The sequence below is a fragment of the Phascolarctos cinereus genome, unplaced genomic scaffold (assembly GCF_003287225.1).
Source record: "Phascolarctos cinereus isolate Bilbo 61053 unplaced genomic scaffold, phaCin_HiC Scaffold_3;HRSCAF=262, whole genome shotgun sequence".
Lineage (NCBI taxonomy): Eukaryota > Metazoa > Chordata > Mammalia > Diprotodontia > Phascolarctidae > Phascolarctos > Phascolarctos cinereus.
This window is the reverse complement of record NW_027555736.1, coordinates 247767028-247793294: the sequence shown is the minus strand read 5'-3', so window position 1 is coordinate 247793294 and position 26267 is coordinate 247767028. Positions and strand designations below refer to the sequence as shown.

The 26267-nt window shown below is 37.0% G+C and overlaps 1 protein-coding gene and 1 pseudogene across 17 annotated transcripts in view; one reads left to right on the top strand and one right to left on the bottom strand.

Moving 5' to 3' along the window:
- Positions 1-26267, bottom strand: part of GPHN (gephyrin) — a 789636-nt gene that overhangs the window by 444957 nt on the left and 318412 nt on the right. The gene's annotated exons all lie outside the window — the stretch shown is intronic.
- On the top strand, positions 24524-25092 carry LOC110220695 (PRELI domain containing protein 3B pseudogene; annotated as a pseudogene).

The window sequence follows — 26267 nt, the reverse complement described above, 5'->3', positions numbered from 1 at the left end:
TTAGCATTGTCAATCTTTGGAACTTCTGCCCCAGAAGGTCTCCTGAAGAGAGGCAGACCACTCAGTTACCATATACCTAGTGTAGCAAAAACCAAAAACTCACAAGGTTCACAAACCAGAGCAATGATCAAGAAATGAATGAGATACCACAGAAGGCAAGTTCTTTCATTTTCCTGGAAAATGTACTTTAGGAATGGCCCAATGATAATATCAGAGCAGTTGAGGAACTCCACTTTTGCTTGATTTTTGTTTCTTAATGAAACTCTAAAACAAGTACCCCAGGAGTTAGAAACTTTAACACAAGTTAAGACCACGGCTTAAAGTCAATCAGCTGTTTAGGAGAGAGTGATGGTTGGCAATATACTTCATCTAATCTTGCATCGAAATGTCAACATTGTGCTAATAATTACCACTGAAATGAATTTGTGTAATTCACAGTATTATAAAACCCTTTCCCCCAAAGAGTAACTCATCATTCACATTCAGTAGTAGCCCTAATATGAATACCAAACCTAGACACTTATATCTTGCTTTGGTCAATACCAAAATGCTCAAAGAATCTGTTATCTGTGAAGCTTTTCTTGATCGCCTGAACAATTAGTGTTCTCCCTCTCAAACTATTTTGTATTTAACTGTTGTTCAGTCCCTTTTAGTGGTGTCCGGCTCTTCGCGACCCCATTTTGAGTTTTCTTCGCAAAGACACTAGAGTGCTTTGCTATTTCCTTTTCTAGGTCATTTTGCAGATGAAGAAACTGCGACAAACAGGGTCAAGTGACTTGCCCAGGGTCATATCACTAGTAAGCATTTAATGGCAGATCTGCACTCAGGTCTTCCTGACTCAGGCCTGGTGCTCTATCTACTGTACCACCTAGCTTCCCACTGTATTTAGCTACTTTGTATTAATTCTCTTTATATTTATTCTCTATACACTTATATATGGACATGTGGTATCATTAGCTCCTTAAAACAAAATGAGTTTCATTATCATTTGTATTTGTATCCCCAGTACCTAACACAGAATTCGGCACACAGTCGATGCTTAATAAATATTTGCTGACTACTTCACTCCAATAATGAAGATCACAGATCATCCATGCCTGCCCATCTTATGTGATTTTTTTTTGTCTACTTCATCCTTGTTGTTCACTATAAAATCACCTTAAAAATCCCTATGAGGGGGTTCACCCACTATGCAGGAGGCATTCCTCACTTTCTCTTAGCAGCCCTGTAGCTGATAGGGAATTTTTCTGGAACTTATTTAAATAAAGTCAGGTTGAACAAAATGTCTCTTCTGACTTCAGACAAAGGTTTTGAAGCATCTACTGGAATCTCCTCATTTGGTTTTATGTGTTGTATAACACCCAAACACAAAAATATTAGGTGGCACCTTTTGTATAAGATCTAACTGCTGAAGTGGCTGCCAGAGAAACATTTCCATTTCACCGAAAAAGTATTGCTCTGACCTAGCTCAGTGAGGCTGAAGCTCCCTGGGGATACCACTGGTTTGTTAGAAACATGAAGTCTCTCTCACTTATCTTTTCTATTGCTTTAATAAAATATTTTTTCTACTTTATCATGGCTTCCACTGACAAATTGTTTCTCATGACCCCCACACTTAGACCCATCATAGTTTATAATCACTAAGATACCAGGAGGAGCAATCAGGTTTAACACCCTCTGATCCCAAAATTATAACAGTCTCATTTACTTTCAGTTCCTTCTTCTAAAGCATTAAATGATATTATTTCAGTATCCTTTTTGTTGGGGGAACCAGTTTCCCAAATACTTTATTGTGTATTTGTTGTCTCACAGGATCATAGCTATTAGAGCTGCAAAGGACTTTAAATATCATCTGGTATAATACCTTGACGTTTTTGAGGAAACTAAAGTTCTGAGATGTTTAATAACCTAACCATGTTGTAACCCATCTTCTTTTCCTTTCACATGTTCCCATCATTTTCCTAATGAAATATTTACTTCTGTTCTTTCAAGTTCCTCACTGATTACTTTTTACAGCCTGTTCATACTACCCACCATCCACTGAATTTTCAATTCTTCAAAGAATGTTGTCTGTAATCATACAACAATAATAGTAGAATAATGGTAGCAAAAGATAGGCCTTTGTTTCCAGGAGGGGGTTGGATTCATTAAAAGAGCTTGATAACTTCCTGAAGGCACCATAGCCCATACTCTTCCTTCTGATTAATTCTGGCTCCAATTTATTGTCCATTTGTATTGTCTAGCCCAGATAAATGTGCTGATGAATATTTTATAAAGTATCCATTCAACTGCATGTCAAGATCTAGGCAACAGACCACTTAGTCTTTCTTATGTGGGTGGTCAACTGAAACTCTTTGGAGTGTTTACTGATCTCTTCCAGAAGACTATGTAGTATTCCAGGTCCTGATATGATCAGGACAACATTATCCTCAAACAAGAGCATCTGAAAGGTCTCTTCATTCACAAGGATTCCTTCTTCAATTCACAATCTGATTTGGATGGTAAACACATACATGTCCTTGTTTCGTGTTCTGCCTGATGTTTATAATTTTTTAATTGAACTTACAATTTCTTTGACGTAAGGAAATTCCAGAGAAGAACTTCCTCTACTAAAGTAAATCAGAAGCTTCTTTCTAAGTCATACTTCCAGAGGGTTACCTGGGAAGCTAAGAAGCTAAATGACTTGCCCAGAGTCACAAAGGCAGCATGTAGCAGAGGTAGAACTTGAATGCATGTCCTTCCTGATAGAGGCCGCCCTCTAACCATTATGGGGAACCTGCGGCCTCAAGGCCATATGTTGCCCTCTATGGCCTCAAGTGCAGCCCTTCGACTGAATCCAAACTTCACAGAACAAATCCCCTTTTGTGAAGTTTGGATTCAGCCAAATGGCTGCACTTGAGGACCTAGAGGGCCACATGAGGCCTTGAGGCCACAGGTTTCCCACCCCTGTCCCATACTATCTCTTTGTTAATCATTACTATTACCCTGGAAAGTAATAAGAAGGAAACAATAGAATTATTATACATAATCCAAAAGGTTGAATTATCCTAGAAAACATATCTAGCCTAGTTATTTGCAGTACCAAACTTTACTAACAGAAAGTTATCTACCTCATTCTTACAAACAAGATTTCTTTCAATCACTCTCAACACATTTCATCATGTGATTTCATCCAACAGCTTGACATATATTACTCATTCCAGATAGGCTGTTTATACCTAGTTTATTCTTTGATTAATAGAGGTTTCTAGAAAGGATTCATATGTATTTTATACTTCTGATTGATTCTGAAATTCAGAGCATTCCCATTTAATAAAGGTTAGCAGGGCAGAGACCATCTAGTTAATGACATCAATTGGGCTTGGAGAGTGTGTGTGTGTGAGAGAGAGAGAGAGACACACACACACACACACACACACACACACACATACACTCTCACAGACAGAGCCAGAGATAGAGAAGACAGACAGAGAGACAGAGAGACAGACAGACAGACACACACACACACACACACACAGATAAAGGTCCCTTTTATACCTGGAAGAAATCTAGACAGTATCATAAAAGGGGTGGTTGTGATGTGACCCAATATTCTAGCCCTTCTCTCTCCTCTTTGTATAATCTGCAAATTTCACAAGCATGCTACCTATGTATGCCTTTCTTCAAGCTAAAAATGCTGAACCGCACAGGTCCAAACAAAGATTCTAGGGCTGCTTCATTAAATATTACCCTCAAAGATAACATTAAACAACTAATAGCTAATTCCTAAGGCCAGATATTCAACTTATTTGAATCTACCTAACTGTAGGTAGATCTTTTTCTTTGTTGGGCAATGAGGGTTAAGTGACTTGCCCAGGGTCACACAGCTAGTAAGTGTTAGGTGTTTGAGGCCGGATTTGAACTCAGGTACTCCTGAATCCAGGGCCCACTGTGCCACCTCGCTACCCCCTACCTAACTGTATTCTCATCTAGCCTGTGTATTCACTTTTTCCCACCAAAAAAAAAAAAATTAAAGACAGATGCTTTAGTAAAATCTTGTTAAATTATACTTATAACATTTACCTGACACATCAGTTTCATAACTCTGACAAAGAAGGAAATAAGAATAGTCTGACATTATCTGTTCGATATTAAGTCATGCTGGCTTTTTGTGACCACTTCTTTTTCTAGATGCACAATCAACATTCTTTTAATAATATAACCTAGAATTTTGCCAGGATTGTAGAATTATCAAATGAAAGCTGGAAGGAATGTTAGAGATCTATTCCATCTCTTTGTATTTATTTCTCTTCTCTTTCTCCCTCTCTCTCTCTCTCTCTATATATATATATACATATGTGTATGTGTGTGTGTGTGTGTGTGTATACACATATTTATATGTATTCTTGCATTTATCTGTGCACATACTGTACTCTCCTTTCCCTCCTCTATTAGAAGGTAATTGCCTTGAAGCCAGAGACTTTGAATTTTGTCTTTTTATCCCCAGCACCTTATCCAATGTCTGCAATATACCAAATATTTAGTAAGTGCTTACTGAGTAACTGATAGATTGATACCACTCACCTGAGCCTAATGACTTTAAATTAACAAATACAATTAGAAACTTCCTATTTTTATTCTTATCCTGATGTTCAATCCTTATAACTTCTAGCGGAAAAAATTGAAAATGCGGCAGCAAGGTGGCGCAGTGGATAGAGCACCAGCCCTGAAGTCAGAAGGACCTGAGTTCATATCCGGCCTCAGACCAAACATGTGACACTTACTAGCTGTGTGACCCTGGGCAAGTCACTTATCCCCAATTGCCTAAAAGTGAAAAAAAATAGAAAAAGACTTAGAGCTGAGTTTCTCTATCTTCTCTCTATCATATTTCATGAAATCAGAATACATATACTATGGCACTTCTCAGATTTGCCAACCTAAAAATTCTGCCAAAAAAGGAAATGAATGTAGCTTGACATGTCTTATTTATAATGATTCAATGTTACTTTACAGTGATAAATTTTCTAAATGATCACAAATATCTCATCGGAAATCTTTCCTAGAAATTTGCCAACGTAAGCATGAAGTTTGTGAGTAGGTAATTTGTAGAACCCACACTTTTAAAAACTTGGATTATTCATCTGTCTCCAGGCTTTAGAAGTTCTTCTGTTGTATGCAGTTTCAAATATGAACAATGGCTCTGAAAATCATGTGAGCAACCTGCAATATGATTTATTTGAATCTAAAGAATTCTTTTTTAAAATGAAACTATGTTAGAATATAATATCCTGGGGTGAAATACAAAAGCAAAATAGGATGAGTACTTTGCCTTTCCTCAGTCATCATCTTCCCTAAGCTATAAGCCTATTTCTTCCCTGATCCTTTCTTTCTGTATTGTCCATTGCTTAAAAGGGTCTTATTTAATCTTAATTTAGTCAATTTGCTGTCTCACCAGCACCACTGATAGATCTCTGAGGGACAGCTACAACTAGCCTCATTCTGCGATGGTAAGGTCAGAACAATCACTACACACACACACACACACACACACACACACACACACACACACACACACACACACAGTTTCATACATTACTAGAGGGACATCTAATGTTAACTCCTCATATTACTGATGAAGAAAGTGAAGAGAAGAGACTTGTCCAGGATCATATAGGTGGTCACTGGCAGAGCTGGAAGTTGAACCCAGGACTCCTGAATCCTCTTCCTGACAGTTTTGCCTCATGAGCATGAGCAGTCACATTCTCAAGTGCCAGAGACTTTCTTCCCTCTTAAGGGAATAAAGTATTGATGAGACACAAGTTTTGGTGCACAAAGAAATTCCTAGCCATCAGAAGTTTATAATGTGCCTTGGTACTTGACATGAAGATATCAAATTTTATACCTGATCTGTAGAAATGTTTCCCCACCCATTATTGTGAATTTTACTTTTTTAATCAACCATTTTTATGCTGTTTGCACTTCCCTGTTAATTTTCATACTAAAGATGGCTTCAATAATTTAGCAAAGTAACTTTATCATCTTTTAAAATATTGTATAATGGGGGCAGAGCCAAGATGCTGGAGTGAAACCAGTGACTTGCTTGAGCTCTCCTACAAACCCCTCCAAATACTCATAAAAAATGGCTCTAAACAAATTCTGAAGCCACAGCAGAACCCATAAAAAGGCAGAGTGAAACAAATTTCCAGCCCAAGACAACCTGGTTGATTGATCAGAAAGGTGTATCATGCCGGGCTGGGAGTGCAGCGCAGCGTGGGCGTGCAGGCCGCAGCAAATCTGGAGCCAGCCTCAGAGGACTGAATTTCGGGCAGCTGTGGAGGTTTCCAGACTCTTCAATCCACCAATGCTAAAGACAACTTAGAAGGTCAGTGGAAAAAGTCTGTTTCTGTCAGTGCTGAGAAAGGAAGGTGGGGTTTCAGCTCTATTCCCCAAGAGCGTGGCCCTGGCGGGGGGCAGCTGCTTCCTGAGCTTCCGGCCCACAGACTGAGGGGGAATTCAGTGGCTGATCAGAGAGGGATTGCAGGGATCTCTTTGCCAGTGCTGAGGCAGGAATCTCCTGCTTTGCCCGTCTTTGGATCTGGGCCACAGTTCTGAGGTGAGGAGGCGCACTGGCTTGGTGGAGCTTGTAATGGCTGTGGAGAGGAACCCTTTCTCACAGTTACAGGACAGAAAGGAATACTTGTGGTCACAGGCCAGGAAAGGAGTAAACACCTCGCCCCTTATCATAAACAGCTATACAAACCTTTGAAGCTTGGGACAGTACACTCTCACATTGGAAGCAGACTCGTACCTTAACAAAGAGTTTAAAACTCAAGTAATTGGCTGGGATCATGAGCAAAGCTGCAAAAAGAGTCAGACTATATTATCTTACTTTGGTGAAAGAAGATCAAAATATACAACCAGAAGAAGACAACAAAGTCAAAGCTCCTACATCCAAAGCCTCCAAGAAAAATATGAATCAGTCCCAGGCCTTGGAAGAGCTCAAAAGGGATTTTGAGAAGCAAGTAAGGGAAGTAGAGGAAAAACTGGGAAGAGAAATGAGAGTGATGCAAGAAAAACAAGTCAACAGCTTGCTAAAGGAGACCCAAAAAAATACTGAAGAAAATAACACCTTAAAAAATAGCCTAACCCAAATGGCAAAAGAGGTCCAAAAAGCCAATGAGGAGAAAAATGCCCTAAAAAGAAAAATTGGCCAAATGGAAAAGGAAGTCCAAGAGATTACTGAAGAAAATACTTCAAAAAATTGAATGAGAGCAATTGGAAGATAGTGACTTTATGAGAAATCAGACACAGTAAACAAATCCAAAAGAATGAAAAATTAGAAAACAATGTGAAATATCTCATTGGAAAAACAACTGACCTGGAAAATAGATCCAGGAGAGAGAATTTAAAAATTATTGGACTATCTGAAAGCCATGATCAAAAAAAGAGCCTAGACATCATCTTTCAAGAAATTATCAAGGAAAACTGCCCTGATATAGTAGAACCAGAGGGCAAAATAGAAATTGAAAGAATCCACAGATCTCCTCCTGAAAGAGATCCCCAAAGGAAAACTCCTAGGAATATTAGCCAAATTCCAGAGTTCCCAGGTCAAGGAGAAAATATTACAAGCTGCCAGAAGGAAACAATTCAAGTACTGTGGAAACACAATCAGGATAACACAAGATTTAGCAGCTTCTACGTTGAAAGACCGCAGGGCATGGAATATAATATTCTGGAGGGCAAAGGAGATAGGATTACAACCAAGAATCACCTACCCAGAAAAACTGAGTATAATCCTTCAGGGGAAAAAATGGTCATTCAGTGAAATAGAGGACTTTCAAGCATTCTTGATGAAAAGACCAGAGCTGAATAGAAAATTTGACTTTCAAATACAGGACTCAAGTGGAACATGAAGAGGTAAACAGGAAAGAGAAATCAGAAAAGACTTATTAAGATTGAGCTGTTTACATTCCTACATGGAAAGAGGATATTTATAACTCATGAGACCTTTGTCAGTATTAGGGTAGTTGGAGGAAAAAAAAATATATATGTATATGTAGATAGATAGAAGATTAAGGTGTCGTATCTGGAGAATAAAATTAAGGGATGAGAGAGGATGATACTCGAGAAGAAGAAAGGGAGAGTAGAATGGGGTAAATTATCTCACAAAAAAAACAGAAAAGTCTCTTACAGTGGGGGGAAACGGGGAAGGTGAGAGGGAATGAGTGAATCTCATTCTCATAGGATTTGGTTTAACATACACATTCAATTTGGTATGGAAATCTGTCTTACCCTACAGGAAAATAGGGGGAGAAGGGGACAAGAGAGCAGGGGGATGATAGAGAGGAGGGAAGATTGGGAAAGGGGGCAATCAGAAGTAAATACTTCTGAGGAGGGACAGGGTCAAAAGAAAGAATAGAATAAATGGGAGGGCAGGATAGGATTAAGGGAAATAGAGTTAGTTTTTTGCAACATGTCTACTCACATGCTACTGGGAAACAGGAAATACAGGAAATGGGGTACAGAAGTCTATCCTGCCCTACAGGAAAATAGAAGGTGAAGGGGATGAGAGAAGGGGAGAGAGATAAAAGAGAGGACAGACTAGGGGAAGGGATATTCAGAATGCATGCCATCTTGGGGTGGGAAGAGGGGGGAGGTGGGGTGAAAACTTGGAACTCAAAAACTTGTGGAAGTGAATGTTGAAAACTAAAAATAAATAAATTTATATTAAAAAATAAAATAAAATAAAAAATAAATAAAATATTTTATAATGCTTCCTACCACCCCCTCAAGAATATCAGTATTACATATATTATTTGTGCAAAGATATGTCCACCCATTATAACATCACTTAGGACAAAAGATATGTGATAATAAAGGGGCAAGACAAATACTTTTCATATATATGAAGACAGATCTAAACAACTGGAGAAATATCAATTATTCATGAGTAGGCTAAGCCAGTATGATAAAAATGACAATAGTCCTTAAATTAATTTATTTAATTTAGTGTCAAATCAATCAAACTACCAAAGAATTATTTTATAGAGCTAACAAAACAATAACAAAATTCATTTGGAGGATAAAAAGGTAAAGACTATCAAGGGAATTAATGAAAAAAAAAGTGAAGGAAGGTGGCTTAGCAAGTACCAAATCTTAGCCTATACTAATCATCCAAAACAGTCTGGTACTGAATAAGAAATAGAGTGGTTGATCAGTAGAATAGATTAGGTATACAATATACACAAGTAAATGACCACAGTAACATAATGTTTGATAAACCCAAAGATCTAACCTATTGGGGCAATAACTCAATATTCAACAAAAACTGCTTGGAAAACTGCAAAAGAGTCTGGTAGGCACAGAACAACATTTTATACCATCCAATAAGATAAGCCAAAATGAGTACATGAAACATAAAGAGTGCTCTCTTAAGCAAATTCGGGGAAAATTCACCTGTCAGATCTATGAATAAGGGAAGAGTCTGTGAGCAAACATGAAAGAGAGAGACTCACTGGAGGCAATATGGATAATTTTGATTACACTAAATAAAAAAAAACCAAATACAGTCAAAATTAGAAGTAAAGCAGGAAACTGGGAAAACATTTTTAGAGCAAGTTTTTCTGATACAGGTCTCATTTCTCAAATATATAGGTAAGTGAGGAAGTTTCTAAAAATAAGAGCCATTCTCAATGGACATGAACAGACAGTTTTCAGAAGAAGAAATCAAAGCTCTGAATACTTACATGAAAGAATGCTCTAAATCACTGATAATTAGAGAAATGCAAATTAAAACAACTCTGAGATACCACCTCACACCTATCTGGTTGGCTAACATGATGGAAAAGGAAAATGACAAATGCTGGAAGCAATGTGAAAAAATAGGTACATTAACGTACTGTTGATGGAGCTGTGAATTAGTATAATCATCCTGGAGAATAATTTAGAATTACGGCCAAAGGGCTATAAAACTGTGCATACCCTTTAACACAGCAGTACCACCACTAAGTCTCTATCCCAAAAAGATCAATGAGAAAAGAAAAGCATTTACATATACAAAAATATTTATAGCCACTCTGATTGTGATGGCAAAGAGTTGGACATTGAATGAATGTCCATCAAATGGAGAATGGCTAAATAGATTGTGGTATATGATTGTGAAAATACTATTGTGCTGCAAGAAATGATGCAAGGATGGCTTCAGAAAAACCTGGGAAGGCTTAAATGAAGTGATGCAAAATGAAGTGAGCAGAACCTGAAGAACATTGTACACAGTAAAAGCAATATTGTAAGGCCAAACAACTATGAAAGAGTTATCTACTTTGATCAATACAATGATCCAGGACAATTCCAAAGACCTCATGATAAAAAATGCTATCCACCTTCAGAGAGAAAACAGATGGACTCTAAGCGAAGGTGGAAGTATATTTTTCACTTTATTTTTCTTGCTTTTTTTTGCATCATGGCTAATGTGAAAATAGATTTTGCATGAGTTCACATGTGTAATGGGTATCCTATTTCTTGCCTTCTCTACTGGCATGTGAGGAGGTAGAGAGAGATTGAAAATTGAAAAAAAAAATAAAGTAATGGCAACTATCTTCACATGAAAACCAGTCCATTACTTAACAGTCACAATGTGTATGAAACCTGTTAGAGTGCAATTATACTTTTCCATTAAAGGCTTATTAAAAATCTAGTTCCTAGGCTTTAAAACTACAGAGGTTTAAAGTATTTTAAAAATACTTTTAAAGTGCAAGTACTTGTAATCTCACAAGGTCCTGTTAAAGTAAGTATCCTTACTATCGTTAGTAGTGTACTACACAGTAAGCAGAGTTTATGTCTGTAAAATGACTTACTTTTGAAACAACCAGAAACCTTCCTGCACAACCAAAAGTCATTATTTTTAGAGCTGTGAAACACTGGGAATTCCCTCACTCTACTCCTCAGCATAGTGGTTGTTCTCACATGTATATACTATCTTTCTGCTTTAAAAAAGACAGGCACACATGCAATCTACACTCTTGAAAAGATTCCTAATATACTCAGAGCATAACATTCACATGATTTAAGAGTGGATATAGTGCTTCTATAATAACATTCCTCTTTTTACTCATTATAAAGGCAGGTTAAACCTAGTTACTTCTCCAGTTTGGGGAGGTGGGCAGGGAATGTCCGGTCACTAAGATTAGGCCCTTTTGCCCAGAGGAGAAGGGGAGACAGACAGCTTGAGGTAGCATGATGGATGGATGGCCTCTAAAAGAAGTCTAGCAGCTGAGATTGTTATAATCTAGCCAACAGCTCAGTAATGTTCAGATTCCTTAAGTCTGGCTAATATGCAGCTATTCTAACAAACCTTATCTTTGACTGAAAGAAGGCTTGGGTTGAATTCTTTCTCAGCAGGACCTGCATGTTGTGACTCTGGGGTCACAGCACCCCTAAACTCCTAAACCTCAACAACTTTAGCAGGCAAAGTACAGTACAGTATTACAGTCAGTCAAGAAGTATTTATTAAGATAAATGCTGCAGAAGATGTGGGAAAATTGGAACACTAATGCATTCTTGGTGGAGTTGCGAAATGATTCAACCATTTTGGAGGACAATTTAGAACTATGCCCAAAGGGCTATAAAAATGAGCACACCCTTTGACCCAGCAATAGCACTTCTAGGGCTATATCCCAAAGAGACCATACAAATGGGAAAAGGACCCATATGTACAAAAATATTCACAGCAGCTCTTTTTGTGGTGGCAAAGAATTGGAAATTGAGAGGATGCCCATCCATTGGGGAATGGCTGAGCAAATTGTGATATATGAATGTAATGGAGTACTACTGTGCTATAAGAAATGATGAACAGGCTGACTTCAGAAAAACCTGGAAAAACTTATATGGTCTGACGCTGAGTGAAATGAGCAGAACCAAGAGAACATTGTACACAATAACAGCCACGTTGTGCAATGACTAACATTGATAAACTTAACCCTTCCCATCAATAGAAGAATCTAAGATACCTCCAGAGGCCTCGTGATGGAAAATGCTATCCACATCCAAAGAAAGAACTATGGAAGTTGAATCGCTATTCTTTTTCTCTTCTGTTGAGTTTTGCTTCCTCTTTCTGATGGTTCCTCCTATTGGTTTTAATTTTTACTTACAACACCACTAATGTGAAAATATGTTTAATAGGAATGTAAATGTATAGCCTATATCAGATCGTGCGTCATCTTGGAGAGGGTGGTGGGGAAGAAGGGGGGGGGAATTTTAAACTTAAAAGCATATTGAAGTGATTATTAATAAATCAAAATAAATTAATAAAATTTAAAAAATAAATAAAAGAATTCTAATAATCTTGATCCAGCAATAGCACTTCTAGGGCTGTATCCCAAAGAAATCATAAAAATGGGAAAAGGACTCACGTGTACAAAAATATTTACAGCAGCTCTTGCTGTGGTGGCAAAGATTTGGAAATTGAGAGTATGCCCATCAACTGGGGAATGGCTGAACAAATTGAGGTATATGAATATAATGGAATACTACTGTGCTATTAGAAATGATGAGCAGGCAGATCAGAAAAACCTGGAAAGACTTGCATGGACTGATGCTGAGTGAAGTGAGCAGAACCAAGAGAACACTGTACACAGTAACAGCCGCACTGTGCAATGACTAATGTTGATAGACTTAGCTCTTCTCAGCAATGCAAGGATCTAAGACATCTCCAAAGGTCTCATGATGGAAAATGCTATCCACATCCAAAGAAAGAACTATGGAGTTTGGATGCAGATTGAAGCATACTATTTGCTGCTTTTTTTCTTCTGTTTTGTTTTGTTTTCTCTTTCTTGTGGGTCCTCCTATTGGTTCTAATTTTCTCTTACAACATCATTAATTTGAAAATATATTTAATAGGAATGTATATGTATAGCCTATATCAGATTGTGCGCCATTTTGGGGAGGGTGGTCAGGAGGAACGGGGAGAAAAAATTTAAAACTCAAAAGCTTATGGAAGTGATTTTAGATAAATCAAAGTAAATTAATAAAAAAAAGGAAAAGGACAAAAAAAGAATTCTAGCAATTTATATTTTGCATTACCTGATTATGCTGGAGTGGTGAATTTGTCAGTCACTCTTCATCAACTCCTATATAATATAGCTTATACTTTTAAAAAATATATAATAAATTCTATGACTTACTTTCAAACCTATCCTACTTGTCTATGCTTCTCTAAGAACTTCTTTCTTGTTCTCTTACGTGCATTTTAATGTTACTGTTTGCTTTTTAAAAAGTATATAATAAATTATATATTTGTGTGCTTCTTCCTGTTCTCTTCTGTACATTTTAATATGTGTTAAAATGGTCCTTTTTTCCATCACTATTGCTAATCCTTTCTCCCCCTGTTTCCCATTAAAAGCCATGAAAAACCAAGAGGAAGAAAGGTGGAATAAGCAAAAAATATAACCAAGCAAAACCAACTGACACACTAGCCATGTCCAAAAAATGTATGACTTTCTACATCTTGTGTCTATCACTTCTTTGTCAGGTAGTTTACAAAGTTTCTTTAAAGACCCTCTGGAAACAAAAGATCTTCTATCAAAGTTGTTTTTCTTTTCAGTGTTGCTGTCCTTGTCTAAACTGTTTTTCTGGTAGTACTACATCAGTCATACTACTCACAGAAGTCTCTGAAATGATCTTTCATTATTTCTTATGGCACAAAAATATTCCACTATATCTATAGCCCACAATTAGTTTAATAATTCCCATGAATCGGGCAAGAGGGAATTAAAGGCATCCTTTTGGATTCTAATTCTTTTGTTTTTCTCTTTTTCCCCTTTTATTCTCTCCTTCTGGATCAAGAAGACCCCCTCCCTCTTCCTGCCCCAGCTTCTAACTATTTTCTCTTTGATATTATTCTTCCTCTAAACGACTTCCCTTATCTATGCCTACTTGTTTCCCTGTTATTTTAAATATTTCTACGTAAAATGTGTGTGTTCAATCCTCCACTGTCCATTAAAGACCAAAGTTCCTCTGCTGCCCACTCCTCCTACCCTTTCCTCCATGTTTGTGTGCTCTTCTCATAAAATACCCTAATTATCAGAAATTACTAGTTCCACCTCCTTTTTATACTAGTGCATTCTTTTTATCCTTCCTTTACTTTTCCTTCTTCAGACCCTTAAAACAAAACCAATTCACTATTCATGACCTCTGCTTTTATTATTTAACTTCCTCAATACCCTTTGAAGACATTACGGTTCTTCAAAGACATTTGTTTCTTCTCCTCCATTACAAAGTTAGCAGTATATTATCAAAAACATCCTTCCAATTGCTCAATTTATCTTTCCAAATTTCTTTAACTCTTGTCTTCACAGTTCATAGTTCCTATTCAGCTCTGTTCTTTTCTTCAGAAATACAGCATGAATGGTCATATTTTTTACATGTAAGATTATGCTTACTTTTGCAAGGTAAGTTATTCTTTTGTCTTTTGGAGTATTATACTATGAGATCTCTCATTTTCACTAGAAACTGCCAGCTCTTGTGTGATCCTGACTATAGTTTCTTGGTACTTGAAATGATTCTTTCTGGATGCCTGTAGTACTTTTTCTTTTATGGTGGAGCTCTGGATCTTGATTAGGACATTTCTGGAACTTTTCTTTTGAGTGTTCTTCTACAGGGAAGACTAATAGATTTTTTTTCTCCCCTTTGCCTTCTGGTTCTAACAGATCCAGGCAATTCTCACTTATGGTTTCTTCAAATATAATATTCAGCCTTTTAGGTAATCAAGCTTTTCAGGGAGTTCAATAATTTTTTTTTTGGTTGGGCAATGGGGGTTAATTGACTTGCCCAGGTCACACAGCTAGTAAGTGTTATGTGTCTGAGGCCGGATTTGAACTCAGGTCCTCCTGAATCCAGGGCCGGTGGTCCATCCACTATGCCACCTAGCTGTCCCAAGTTCAATAATTCTTAAGTTCTCTCTTCTTCACCTATTTTCAAGGTCAGTGTTTTGATACCAGATGTCTTTCATTTTTTTCTTTTCTTTTTTAATATTTTGATTTTGTTCAGTTTTTCTTGCTGACTCATTGAGCCACTGATTTCTATTTGGTCTACTCTAGATTTCAGGAAGGCCATTTCTCACAAAAGATTTGTCAAATATTTAATTTCTATACTTAGGTGTAATACTTCTAAATAGCTATCACTGATTTTCTGAATAATGACCTTGGAGCATCTGGAGATCCTGAATTGACAACAACAAAAAAGTTCATATAGGAACATTAATATATTTGGAAAGATTTTTCTTTTCACAACTAGGTCTGAAAGTAATTTCTTTTTAAATTCACAATCATCAGTAAACCAAAAATTTTAACTTAACTATAATATCAAAAAAACACAAAAGAAAGAGTTAGAAAAAAAGTTCCAATAAAATTAGCCACAGAAGCAATACAAAATTTTTGAGTGTTTTTACCATGATTTGTTAAGGAAGTATATGAATTAAACTTCTGCTGGAAAAAAGACGTACAAATAAATGGAGGAATATTAATAATATTCATGGATGGACTGATATATTAAGTATGACAATGTTACCTAAATCAATTTACTTATTCAATGCTATACCAAATTCCTCAAGGAATATTTTATATACATAGGAAAATAATAATGAAATTAATATAGAGAAATAAAAGGTCAGAAATATCAAGGGTAATAATGAAGAAAAAGTAGGACAAAATGAAAGAAGAGGCCTGGTCCTATCAGATAACCAAACTGTATTACAAAGCAGTGGTCATTAAAATGATTTGGTATAGTTCAGAAAAGAGAAGATGATCAATGGAACAGATTAGGGAAAGAAGATACAGAACACAGGAGCATAGTGCATGACAAACCGAAAGATTCCAGTTGGAATGGGAATGCTAGGAAAATTGTTCAGCAGTCTAGAAGACATTAGGAGTAGACTATTCCCTCATACCGTGTAAAAAGATAAGTTCCAAATGGATTCATGACTTCAACATAAAAGGTCACATCGTAATTAAGAAAGAAATTCCCTTTCTGATCTATGGAAAAGGAAAAAGTTCATGCCTAAGTAAATTCTTAAAGACAATAAAAAAAAGATAAAATGGAAAATTTTGATTACATGCATTTTTTTTCACAAAGGATTCTAATGTGAAAATTAGAGGGGGACCAGGTAACTGGGGGAAAATCTCTGAAAAAAGTCTCATATTCAAATTATATGTATGGAATTGATTCCAATTTATAAGATGAAGGCTCATTAAGAAAAACCAAGAGATATCTATGGTTTGCTAATAACTATGCTAATTAATTCCATATAATTTACTGCTCTGTAGTAGTGTTGCTTTGAATTAACACTGAGACATTAAACCACATTGACAAAGAGGTGAAAATACAATTCATTATCCTGCTACTAAAAAAAAAAAAAGAAAGAAAAAAAAAGACATTTCAATGCATTGCCTTGATTGGGTAGGACTGCTATTGATGTTACTGCTATTGGTAATGAATAGGAATCATGTATTGAAAAAAAAATGTGTTAAGTGCACAGAATTTAAAGTGAACACTTGTGATTTTTCAACTATTGTACTGCTAAAATACATTTACTGTGTAATAAAATGTGAGATCTGGTAGAAAGGAAGGAACGATACATGACGATTGTTTCATCTTACTTTGAACATGAAGAATAAGATTCAATTCAGTTCAATTCAATAAATGTTTCCTAGGTGTCTACGATGAAAAGGCACAATGATAGATTGTGGGGATATAAACAGGAAAAATGACATAGTAACTAACCTCAAAGATCTTAAAATCTAACGATTGGCAGCATGAATGGGGAAAAACGAAGACAAAAAGACACAAATAGGTATGATACAAAGCAGAATGTGGTAAAGGCATGGAGAGATTTAGAAAAAGTGCTGAAAGAAAATCTAAAGATGGGAAAAGATTACTTTCACCTAGCGGATGTCAGGGAAAGCTTCACGAGACAAGTAGCATCTGAAACTAAGTCATGATGAGGAAAAGAAAGCATTTCAATACACAGAGGTATGGAAAAATAAGTTTTAGGGAAATAATCTAGAATCAGAGATGTAGGATATCATAGCAGGTAGAAAAAGCCAGTCCTGGAGTGGCTGTATGATTTTGGGTAAGTTACTTAATGCTGATTTCACTAGGAATTACTTATACCAATAAAAGCAGAGGTCCCATTAAAAAAAATTTAGACTTAGCGACTATCTATTCTTCCTTAGATTCCCTGCTGTCATCTGAAGTGGAAATATGGCTGAAATTCACTTGTATTTACAACAGATACGGCATATAGCAGTGTATACAAAAGAAATAAAAAATGACTTAGGAACTAGATTAAAAATCTCACTTTTTTTCAATATCAAGGTGACTTTGTAGTAAACAATTTAAATTAAAACAACCTGAAAGTGAAGACTCATTATCATACTTGGAACTCTCAGGTTAGCTATTTCAACTATCAGTCCTCAATCTGTTTAGAGTTTACCTTAGAAATGCAGTGCATCATCTGCTACTAGGTCTCTTCTCCTCCAAACACATTTCAGAATGGGAGCCATGAAAATTTCCAATCTTATTCTATCCTCCTCAACTGTTCCCCTTCCCCAAAGCGCACAATTTCTTCTCTTCTTCCCATTTTCTGTTATGAACAATACTAATCTCTTTCCAAACACAGGCCTATAAGCATGACTTTTTATACTTTTTGTTTGGACTAATTGAATAGTGGACTAGAAAAACCTCACTGCTGAGCTAGTTGAGTGACTCAGTAACTTAAGAAATGTGTTATGTTATTTCACTGCCTGCACAGAATCCCTAAATACCACAGAGTAACATGAGAACCTGAATTAAAAGACAGCAGCATAACTCCAACATATGAAAACTGAAAATTATTTTACTTTGCCAATAAAATACAGTAGCTCTTCTGAATGTTGTTCTAGCATTTCATATCCACGATACATAGAAGGCATATAAATAGCGGGAAAAATTACATGTTCTTGGGAAATTAGATAGACCATATGTTACCACAGCCAAAGCTTCCAGAAACAATAATCTGCTAAAGTCTAACCTTTGGTTTTGACTTCTAACTTACCTCTATGACATATTTACTTGTGTTTATGAAATATACATTGACAACATTTAACAAAGTCAGTTGAAAAGGAGGCAATAAATAAAGGTCCTTGGTTAAATGTACATATTATTAGACTGACCTCTATATGTAGAATGAAAAAAGGGGCACAAAGCTGCTTATGACTGGTCACTACCTCTTGGCCTGTAAGAGAGAGAAGTCAGTATGTTCTCCTGACATTTTTGATATCCGAAGGCATTTTGAAAGTGCTCTTGAAAGTATGGAGTATGAGTATATAAAGAATGGAAGGTGGATTGAAAGTGTCATGGAGTATGTGTATAGTAGTATGAATCTATAATTAAAGAAAGTATGTGATTTGAGAATGATGGGACTGTGGAAACAGTGTATTTTCAAGAGTAAGTCATCCTGATGCAGATCTTTCAACAAATTGTGGGACACTGGCTATACGGTTCTCAGGGTATAAATCCTTAAGTAGTTAGATTGCCCCTATTTGAAAATACATAAAGAGAGAGTGAGAATTCAGAGGACATATGGAGGTAGACTTCTGAATCTCACTGTATATATTCATTCAATGAGTCTAAGTATTTGTTGGTCTTAGTACTCTGCCACAAATTCTATTTTCTGGCAATGCCAATCATAAAGCCAGGTAGATTATATTTTCTGAAAGGCACAGTTCTGAAATCTCAATAGTCTCCATTTAGGAAAAGACAGCAGACAGAGGAAGAAGCAAACTCAAAGTCACAATATCTGAGTATGTGTGTGAGTTCATATTACCTGTTTGGTACTTACCACTATCAATACTTTGCACACATACCCTTTGATCCATCAATACCACTGCAAGGTCTATATACCAAAGAGATCAATAAAAGGAGAAAAGAACCCACATGTACAAAAATATTTATAGCAGCTCTTTTTGTGGTTACAAAGAATTAGAAATTGAGGGGATGTCCATCAATTGGGAACGGCTGAACAAGTTGTGGTATGTGATTATGATGGAATACTATTGTACTACAAGAAATGATGAGCAGGACATTCTCAGAAAAACCTATTTACATCAATGTCCTTTAAACACCTTGTTCTCTAAGTTCTTCATCAGCCTCTTCAATTCCATCTTAACTCAATGATCAAATATAAATTCTTGTTTTTAAAAATTCCTTCACAACCTATCTCTTTCCTACCTTTCCAGTCTCCTTATATCCTAATCCTCTCCATATATTCTATGATCCAGTGACACTGGTCTCGCTGTTCCTTTCACAAGACACACTATCTCCTGACTGTGCATTTTTGTTAGGTATATGCAATGCTCAGAATTCTCTTCTTCCTCATCTCTACTGCTATCTTCTGCAAGAAACCTTTCCAGGTCTTCCTTAGTGCTTGTAGATGAAGGTAGAATGTCACGTTTGAGAGCAAGAAAACACAGCAGTTTGACTGGACTGTAGAGTATAGTGTGTGTATGTGTGTGTGTGGAGGGGGAGGTGGAGTGGGGAAGTTAATATGAAATCAATCGAGGAAGGTTGGAATCAGATAATGAAGGGCTTTTAATGACACCTTGCATGTTTTCATTTATCATAGAGACAACAGGGAGCCACTAAAACTTTTTGAGCAGGGGAATATTATAATTATACATGTTTCAGGAACATCACTTTGGCAGTTGTGTGGAAGACGAGGCTTAGAGTCTAACAGGTGGATATGACACATGTAAAGTAACTACAATACAAAATAATGATTAAACACAGAATGATATGTAAGGTTTAAGCAAGAGTGATTCCAAAAGGAATGACTGGGGAAGACTTAAAGGATGTGACATTTGAATTTGGCCCAAAAGATTTAAAAGAATTTAACAGGGGTTGGGAGAGAGGGTAGTACAGGCATAGTACATTCCTAGTGCAAAGGCAAGGATTCCCACTCAAATGTTACTGGAGGAAATGATACATCATGCTGAACAGGTCCATTACAAATGTGTATCTAACCTCAACTGAGCCCTCACTGCTAAATGGCAAGTCTTTTATTTTGCCCTGATTAACTCTCTCTTCTTCCCCAAAGGAGCTATTCCCAGATTCTCTTTTCTACTCAAACTGCCTAAAGCATCATTCCTTTCCCTCCTACTTTTCTTGAGAATTTGAGGCCATTTGTCTTAAACCCTGTCTTCTCCTCTACTCTATACCTCAAAATCTCTTTAAATTATCTTTCATACTGTCTTCTATTCTCCAGTCTTTGAGAAGGAGATGGTTTTTAACTTTGCCAAGGCCAGTCTCTTTATTTGTTCCCTTCATAAATATATCATCTCCTCCAGGATGTTACCTTTTTTTTTTTTTAAGTATTTCCTCTATCATTTTCAATGTCACTTTAGCTAATGCTTCATTCCCCAATGCCTACAAATATTAATGGTTCTCTCCTATTCTTAAAAAATCTAAGCTGCTATCTGAAATGGACATTCTATATCCTGCCACTCTGCTTATACATCTGACTGCCTCCCAAGCCTGGAAAATATTTCCTCTTTATTTCTACCTCTGCCTTTGTCAACAGCTCTCCTCAATTTGTTTTGCACTGGACTGTGTGCATGCTTATTGTATCCCTCCAGGGACAGCAGTAACTATTTCTGTATTTGTCTTTGTAGTCCTGGCACCTAAGCATAGGCCCTTGTATACAGTAAAAGTTGAATTGTTAGAGCTTGAACTTAATTATACTGGGCTAAAATTGACACCCAAACTGCTATACAATATAAAAGAAATGTGTTTTTGACATACCAAAGAAAGTAGAAGGGACTAAAAGAATATATAACCAAGCAACTGAGTACAAAGAGAGGATAACAATACAGAAGAAAAGTAAAATGTTGACCTGTGAGAGGCAAGAATACCACACAGACAAGTAGCTTTGGATTAAATTTTCAAAAACAGTGAAGAATTATTCCTTTGGTTGGACTGCCCAGGGTAAAAAACTACCCTTTTAATATCCTACAGTAGTGAGATTATCTTTCTGAATGAAGAAGAAAAGTTAAAGAAGAAAAGGAGGGGAATATTTTTGGCTTAGATGAGGCTTCTTAGACTGAATGTCAATCGAGATTTCTCTCATTACTCTCAGGTATGATTTTTCTGTGGACACGGTATTGTAAGATAATGGGGGAAAAAGATTAGATGAAATGACACAGCAATGTAAAAACTACGTGGCAACATGTAGTTAGTTGTTCTCCAACTTCTTATCCTAGAAGGTTAGACAGTGGTTGGAAGAGTAAATACAAAATACTGCAAGATTTCAGGAAGACAAATGCAGTTGAAAAAAAGGCAAATGGCCAAGTGTTAAAAATGAAAAATGGCATTGCCTACTTGGGATAAGTTTAAAAAGAATAACAGTAGAATGTGGTTGAATACTGGATGAACTTAAACATTCAGCAGTTCTCAGAACTCACAAGTCAGGTCGATAAATAATTAAGCACCCACCATGTACCATTGTGCTGCTAAATACTGGAAATATAAACAAAAACAAAAATAACAATAAAACTTAGTCTCTCCCCTCAAGGAGCTCACAAGCTACTGAGGGAGATAACCATATATACAGTATATACAGATACATACAGTATAAATCGGAAATATTCTAAGAGCTAAGCACTTAGGTTTAATATAGGATAAACTGGAGATAATCTCAAAGGAAAGGCACATCCCTGAAGAAGGTGGGACATTAGCTGAGGCTTGAAGGAAGCCAGAAAAACTAGGAGATAGAGATGAGTAAGGAGAACGTTCCAGGTACATGAGAAAGCCAGCCAAAAGGCACACGCAGAAGACAGTTTGTCTTGTGCAAGAAACAGCAAGGAGGCCACTGTTATGTGGAAGGGAATAAGGAGTAAGAACACTGTAAAGGTAAAAAGGGTCCAGGTTATGAAGGGCTTTGAATGCCAAACAGAGGATGTTATATTTGATCCTGGGGGTGCTATGGAGTGGAGAGAGGAGAGGGGAGAGGGGAGGGGAGGGGAAGGGAGGAGAGGAGGAGAGGAGAGGAGAGGAGAGGAAGAAAAGAGAGAGCAACCTTTACTTTAGGAAAATAAATTTGACAGGTTAGTGGACGGTGGACTGCAATGGGGTGAGTTTTCAATCAGAGACGAGCCAGTAGGCCCCTAGTACCAAGGGGGTGGCAGTATCAAAGGAGAAAAGGGGGCATGTATGACAGATGTCAAGAAGTTGCAACTGACAGAATTTGACAACACAACACAGAGGGTGGTTAAGTGAAAAAGAAGAGGTAAGGATGACACTTATTGTAAGCTTAGGTGACTGGGAAGATGTTACCTTCAACAGTAAGGGAAATTAGGCAGAAGGAAGGGTTTGAGGAAAAGACATGAGTTCAGTTTTGGACGTTTTGAATTTGAGATGTCTATAGAATATACAGTTTGAGAGGTCCAACTGACAGTTGTAATGAGAGTCTGGAGGACAGGGAACAATTTAGGGTTGGATGAACAGATTTGGGGCAGCTAGGTGCGCAGTGGATAAAGTGCTGGGCCTAAAGTCAGAAAGACGCATCTTCCTAATGAGTTCAAATCTAGCCTAAGACACTAGCTATGTGACCCCCAGCAGGTGAATAACCTTGTCTGCCTTAGTTCCACAGCTGTAGCTGTAAAATGAGCTGGAGAAGGAAATGGCAAATCATTCCATTATCTTTGCCAAGAAAACCCCACATGGGGTTATGAAGAGCTGGACATGACTAGAATGACTGACCAACAACTCATCTGCAGTGAGATGATAATTTAATCCATGGAAGTTGGTAAGATCACTGAGTGATATAATATAAAAGGTGAAGAGGGACCATGACAGAGCCCTGGAGGACACCCATGGTAAGCTCTAGGGAACTGGATAAAAACTCAACAGGGGAGGCTAAAAAGTAACAGTTGGCCAGGCAGAAGGATGTGCTAAGGCAGCAGTTTCTTGATGCAGCTTCTCTTCCCTTATCACAACTTCCTCCCCACACATACAACCCCCACACAACATCTTTCAGCCCTTACTTCCCTAGTGGCTTCTCTGGTGAAGCTTCCTTCTCCCAAGAGACCTGATTGGCCCCAGCTTCTCTGATGTATCTTCCAGGCTAGGGCCAATAAAAAAGACCAATCCATGTGAGCTTTGTGCCTCTCAGACTTGGTGGGTGTCTATGACCACACTAATTATTATCTCCCATTGACCTGCTGATCAGATGGATTTCTGTAAGAAAGCTAAGGAAGGAGAACAATTTGGAGCTGTGCCCAAAGGGCTATAAAAATGTGCATACCCCTTTGACCCAGCAATAACACTTCTAGGGCTATATCCCAAAGAGATCATACAAATGGGAAAAGGACCCACATGTACAGAAATATTTATAGCGGCTCTTTCTGTGGTGGCAAAGAAGTGGAAATTGAGAGGATGCCCATCAACTGGGGAATGGCTGAGCAAGTTGTGGTATATGAATGTAATGGAATACTATTGTGTTATAAGAAACGATGAACAGGCTGACTTCAGAAAAACCTGGAAAGACATATATGGCTGATGCTGAATGAAATGATCAGAACCAAGAGAACGTTGTACATAATAACAGTCACGTTGATGACTAATATTGATAAACTTAACCGTCCCCAGCAATACAAGGATCTAAGATATCTCCAGAGGCCTTGTGATGGAAAATGCTATCCACATCCAATGAAAGAACTATGAAAGTTGAATTGCTATTTTTTTCTCTTCTGTTGAGTTTTGCTTCCTCTTCCTGATGGTTCCTCCTATTGGTTTTAATTTTTACTTACAACACCACTAATATGAAAACATGTTTAATAGGAATGTAAGTGTATTGCTTATATCAGATTGTGCACCATCTTGGGGAGAGGCGTTGGGAGGAAGGGGGAGAAAAATTTTAAACTCAAAAACATATGGAAGTGATTATTGATAAATCAAAATAAATTAATAAATTTTTAAAAAAGAGAGTTATTAAAAAAAAAAAGAAAGTTAAGGAGACTGCATCTACCAAAGCCGAAGATAAGTGCCACTGTACCCTTGTATACGTACCCAGAATGTTCTCCTCACTCATCTCTATCTCCTAGTTTTTCTGGCTTCCTGTGTTATCTTTGCTGTGTTAGGGCAAAGTAAACCTCTTTTGTTAAAGTTTTAGTGACTCATTTTGTCCCAACATCAAACCTGAACTAAGAGAATGTTCACTTTAGAGCTGTGCCAACAATAGAGGAGAACTAGAACAGAACGTCAAAACGCACAAACAAACAAAAAAACACTAGGGAAAAAGAGTATCTGTGAGAAAAAGGGTGGTTGACACTGTCAAATGCTGCAAAAAAGTACAAATCAGGATGGCAATTGAGAAAAAGTCATTAGATGTGACAATTAAGCAGTCATTGAGCCCTTTGGCATTAGCGTATTCTGGCTGGCAAGTGAAAGAAAGGTGGTGTCACTTTTCTTCTAGTGTGCCTTAGTGCCACCAAACATCCTGCTGGTTGCTGGCACCATGAAGATTTGGATGTCAGAGCATGTTTTCAACCACCATAGGAAACGGTTATAACAGCTGCTATGCAGGAATACCCAAATCCCATGAATCCAAGTGTGGCTGGAGTTGATGTGTTACACAGATAAATAGATCCCACTGGGAAATTGCATAGCCATAGATTTCTCAGCACAGAGTGGGGAACCCCTTCTATTATAAAATTGCTCCTTGGTACAGCAAGAACCAAAACATATGTGCAGGAACATTATGTAGTTGATCTCATAGAGAAAACAATGGAACTTAAAGTTCACTAATATTTTATTTACAAATACGGTTTCCATAATGAGAGACATATATAAACCACATCCTCAAGAACCAAGAAAGACCATTTTGACACAAGAAGCCATAATAATCAGGAAGAAGTGAGCCTTAGCAATTATCTAGAAGAAGTTATGGAAAGTACAATATCACCTAATACTAATAAAAGGCCATGAGGAAATGGAGTGGGTAATTCACAAATTAAGAAGAGTTGAATGCTTCAGCAATAGGAAGCATGAGGACACATGGCTGTAGCAGCATTTTTAGAGAAATGATAATATGAAATATTAATAGTTCCACCAGGGTCTCTCCAAGCTGGTAACACATTTATTCATATTTCGTATTTAAGAAGCATATCTGTATATTAGATAGGTATTCAATTAGCTTGGAGAAAGGCTGCAACTTTTGATAGAAAAAGAAGTGAAGGTACAGGGCTTCCAAACATATAGGATCAACTGGAATTGACACTACCTGAAAATGTCACGCCATATCTAGTTTCCAATATTTGAAGATTTAAGGATATTTCAAATTGATACCTTGATCAGAAATTGGCATACTGAATCTCCATAAGGTTGAATTTCATAGCATTTAATTAATGAGACTACCTAGTTGTGGACCAACTCCAAAATAAAGCAGAGCTACTTTTCTAGCATGATTGCTTGAGCAGTTTTCGTGTTATAATAACTTTCTTCGGAAAGAAGGAAAGTACATTACTTGGAATCCAAATGCAAGCCTATATTTGTACAAAGCCTCTATCGACTTTGAAAAACTACAGCATTCTGAATTGGTACTTAAGTGACATTTTTGTAGTGAATATAATCATTAAAAGTGATATGACTCCAAATGTTAAAAAAAAAAAAGGTCATTGATAATTTGGGAAAAGCAATTTCAATCAAATAATAATGTCAGAAGCCAAACTGCAGAGTAAGGAGGAAAGAAGAAAAGTTGAGGCACTAGTTATAGATGGCTTTCTCAAGGAGTTTAGCCACAAAGGGGAAGAGAGTTAAAAGATGACAGACAGCAAGGAAGCCCTTCTACAGAAGGTGGCATCTGGGCTCAGTGTTTTAAAAACTATTTTCTCAATTTATCTTTAACACTTATTTCTAAAACTTTTTGAGTCCAAATTTTCTCCCTCCTTCCAGACCCTCCTTCACCCATTGAGAAGGCAAGCAATATGCTATAAACTACATATGTGAAATTATGAAAATATTTTCATATTAGCCATGTTGGAAAAAGAAAAAGAAAGTGAAAACGGTATGCTTCAGTTTTCATTCAGAGTTCATCAGTTCTCTCTCTGGAGGTAGATAGCATTTTTTCTTTCTGAGTCATATGATTTACAGTTGATCATTATTATAATACTGCTGTTACTATGCACAATATTCTCCTGTTTCTCTTCATTTCAATTAGTATAACTTCATATCTTCCCAGCTTTTTTGAAACTATCCTGCTT